Source organism: Phocoena sinus, chromosome 10, assembly GCF_008692025.1.
Source record: "Phocoena sinus isolate mPhoSin1 chromosome 10, mPhoSin1.pri, whole genome shotgun sequence".
Taxonomy (NCBI): Eukaryota; Metazoa; Chordata; class Mammalia; order Artiodactyla; family Phocoenidae; genus Phocoena; species Phocoena sinus.
The window spans coordinates 64,945,751-64,949,798 of NC_045772.1; the positions used below are offsets into that span (position 1 = coordinate 64,945,751).

The 4,048-nt window shown below is 41.1% G+C and overlaps 1 pseudogene; it reads left to right on the forward strand.

The window, feature by feature from the left end:
• The first annotated feature begins 683 nt into the window (after positions 1-683).
• Positions 684-3,835, forward strand: LOC116761186 (annotated as a pseudogene).
• The last annotated feature ends 213 nt before the right edge of the window (positions 3,836-4,048 follow it).

A 4,048-nucleotide genomic window follows, 5' to 3' on the forward strand; every position in this document is an offset into this window, starting at 1 on the left:
TACCATCATCATCTATTCCTTGCATAATACAATACTAATTTTTAAAAGTTACCTCACTTGATTAATATTAATACTGATTAACATTAAATCCAGTTGAATTTCTCGTACACATGAGAAGCTAACCTGGAGGTTAGCTGTGAGTCTAGTTTCAGATCCCAAGTGAATCCTCTGAGGGTCCACATGGCCTGTATGTCCCTAAGGGAAAATTCTGGCTTTCTTCGCACGTTCCAAATTCCCTTCTCCTACCCTTCCTCTTTTCGGTTCCCAGCAGACTAGCAGGAAGGCTTATCTAGGAGTTCAAGTTGATTGTTTCAGTTCACAAGTTGCAAAGCTCACAAATGAGAAAATCCCTTATGTCTTTTTAAAAGTTCAAGCTTCTTAGCAAATGAGTCTAGATTTTAGCTTCAAGCTGTAACTTCTAGGGATATAGATTATTGAACCAGTCCTCTGGGTTCCTTAGTTCAGCCTAAACCAACTGCTCTTTTAATTGTCTAGACATCAGAATCCTTTGTTCAGATAACACCATCAGCAACATATTTAGAGTCACTGAGGAAAATGTGTGAACTCATGATCTTGTACTCACTGACTCACATAAGCTTGAGACACTGTAAAAGAAATTAGTACAACCTGTCAAGAACTTGAAAATTTCAAGATATTTCTCCTGTCTTTTCTTCAAAGCCATGATGGGGTAAGAGTTCAAATAAGATTCTGAACACTTTCTCTACAAATGACATGCTTTTTGGAGCCTGAGCTAATATATTTCTTTTCTTCTCCCCTCTCAGCTGCCTAGAAAGAAAACTATGTCTATTCCCAGAGTTGGGAAGTTATGCTACATCTTTTTCTAATGAATATCACTTGATCTCTGGTCTCTTCAGCTATTGACTCAAAGCTCCAGGATACTGTTTCCACCAAGAGAAGCCAAGAGTATGAAAATGTTCTACTGAATCCTCTGATGCTTTGTCCCCTCCTAACCTACTCCTTGAGGTACTTCTTTCTTCCCTATACTCGCTTCCTCTCTTCTTGCTTCCTAAGAGACTTAGCTTCCCTTTGAAGACTCTCATCTCCTCACTGTTCTCCAGCTAAACACTGCTTCCAGGTCTAGGGACAGCTCTTCTGCAGTACGGCTTCATATTATCTCTTCCCTAACATGCTTTGATCTGCTCCTCTGAAATACCCTTCTTCTTCTTCCTCTTTCTGGTATGCATTAATAATTATGTCAGAAATCTTGTTTCCAGCTCTTTATGTATAAGCTAATTCAGTCCTTCCAAATGTAAGATATATATTACTTCCCCCAAGTTTACTCAATTTACACGTGGAAAAATTATGATTTAAAAGAACAAACAATATCACAAAAGTTAAACAGATAGTAAATGACACAATTGGGTTATACAACACATGTCTGTTTCTAAATTGCCAGATGTTGGCAACATGCCACTGCACTTACTGAACCTCAGGCATAAAGCCTGTGTTTTATCTTGGAGCAGCTGAGAGCAGCCCAGATAGGGATATGGTAGGACATTAGGAACACATTTGCCACTCTTCATGCCTTAAACTCTCTCCTCATCAACCACAGTCTTAAATCTGCAATTCAAATAATTAATCATTAAAGAAAATGGAGTAAAATTAAAAAACAAAAACAAAACAGGAAAAAAGTCCTCACCACACTAACTCAGCAACCTAGACTTTGTCCTCTGTGGGGCCAGCGACTGAATCTTCTACCTCATCTTGGCCACCTACTCCCACAATCATGCCCATCACTTTGTCATCAGGAGGCCTTATACCTACAAAGTCTGAATTTCAAGCATCCCTCTATCTAACGACTATCTCCAAATCTTAAAATTTGCTTAACCTAGTGTTCCTACATAAGCAATTCTTCAAACCCAAACCAATGACTGTATGACTTTTGCTCTAGCCATACCCCTCTGCTTGGCCCCCCATTTAATTCCTTGCACAGCCTTGTTTCTGTGATTCATTCACTTTGTAAGCATGCTTTTCTTCCCTACCCCCTTTTTTTTTTCTTTATCACTGCACGTGCCTGGAAAAAACAAACCCCATTTAAAGCCAAATATCTGTCTGCTCCACACATGTGCTTAAGCATCTAAATACTACCGTGACTACCACACACTTGTCCAGATTGGTTCCAGAATCTCAAATAGGCAAATATATCACCAGTTAATCCTACTGTATTTCCTTAGTAAATAGTTTTCTGCTTGGTATACCTGAGTTTTGTATTCTTGGTTCATCAAAGTCCCTTACCGCCACTTCACTAAAACCACACAACATACGTACACACACAGATACATACATAGATAGATAGATAGGTAGGTAGATAGATAGGCAAACTCTGTTCATGGTCTCATCTCACAGTTCTTCAGAAACTTTGCAGCAATCAGAAAGTCTGTCTATTTCAGCCATAAAATCCTCCAAGCTAGCTGCCTCAGTACCCACTCTCTGTAACTTCCCTCCTATTTACAAAAGATAAAGAGCCTATCTATGGACAAAACTCCACCTGTGCTCTCTGGATCTCATTCCTTTTCCCTTTCTCAAGGACTACACTTCTGCTGTTTACCTCTTACTCTGCTGCATCAATAAATTCTCTATTTCCACTGACTATACAAAATGTTCTCTGTATTAGTACCCATCTTAAAAATGAAAGAAAGAAACCTCTAGAGACATAAGACGAGGGTCTACAGATTTACATAGGGAGTTGATAGAGGGGTGGTAGAATGCCATCCAGCAATATCAAAGTTATCATGATGATTACGAAGTTAGCTTAAGAATATGTGAACGTGGTTTTCAGTATGTTGTGAAATGATGTATATGAACAAGAGGGCTAAGTCAGTGGGGTAATTGGGAGGTGCAGAAGGAGTTTTAATGTCTTTCTCTCTTGGATTCCTAGGGTAAATCTTTTTATCACTATGGGAAACCAGAGCGTGTTCAGTGAGTTTATCCTCCTTGGGTTTTCTGTTGACCCTCAACCAGATTCTGCTCTTCATGTTGTTTCTGATGATTTACTCCTGACCCTGTTGGGGAACCTGGTAATGTTGCTGGTTATCAGAGTTGATCCCCACCTCCACACGCCCATGTCCTTCTTTTTGGGACAGCTCTCCTTTCTGGACCTCTGCCATTCATCTGTCACAGTCCCCAAGATGCTGGAGAATCTACTTTCTGAAAGTAAAACCATCTTTGTAGAGAGCTGCCTGGCTCAGACCTTCTTTGTGTTTGCCACCAGGGGCACTGAGGCATGTCTGCTGGCTGTGATGGCCTATGATCGCTGTGTAGCCATCAGCTCCCCTCTGCTCTGTGGCCAGGTGATGGACAACCAGCTCTGTATTGGGCTGGTGTGGGGTTCCTGGGGCCTGGCCTTTGTTGATGCTCTCATCAACATCCTTCTGCTGTCAATTTAGACTATCGTGAGGACCAGACTCTTCCCCACTTCAGCTGTGAGCTGTCTTCTCTCTTCCATCTTTCTTGCTCTGATACCTCCACCAATTTCACACTCTTGCTCTGCTCTTCTGTCGTCCGTTTCTTTGGAACCTTCATTTTAATCTTCTTCTCTTATATCTGCATTGTCTCCGCCATCCTGAGCATCAGCTCCACCGCAGGCAGAAGCAAGGCCTTCTCTACCTGCTCTTCCCACCTCACTGCAGTGATCCTGTTCTATGGTTCAGGTTTCCTCAGTTATCTCCTTGCCAACCTCTGGTTCCCCCTGGAGATGATCTTCCCTTTGCAATACAGTGTGATCACTCCCATGCTGAATCCCCTCATCTAGAACAAGGAGGTGAAGGCAGCTATCGGAAGAATGTTCAGAAGATATGTTAACTGTTTCACATAGAGGACCAGAGGAACAGGACCATGGAGAAGCTAAACTACTCTGTAACAAAATACATAACTGGAAATTAAGGTTTTTTAGCATTCTTAGAAACATCTTTATTAGAAGTGTTCTTAAATCCTTCAATACATGAGGATTGTATTGAAGGATGACTTCCATTCACTGATATAATACTGGTCTGATCACAGCTTGCAAGTAGTGTTCTTAGAAACAAGG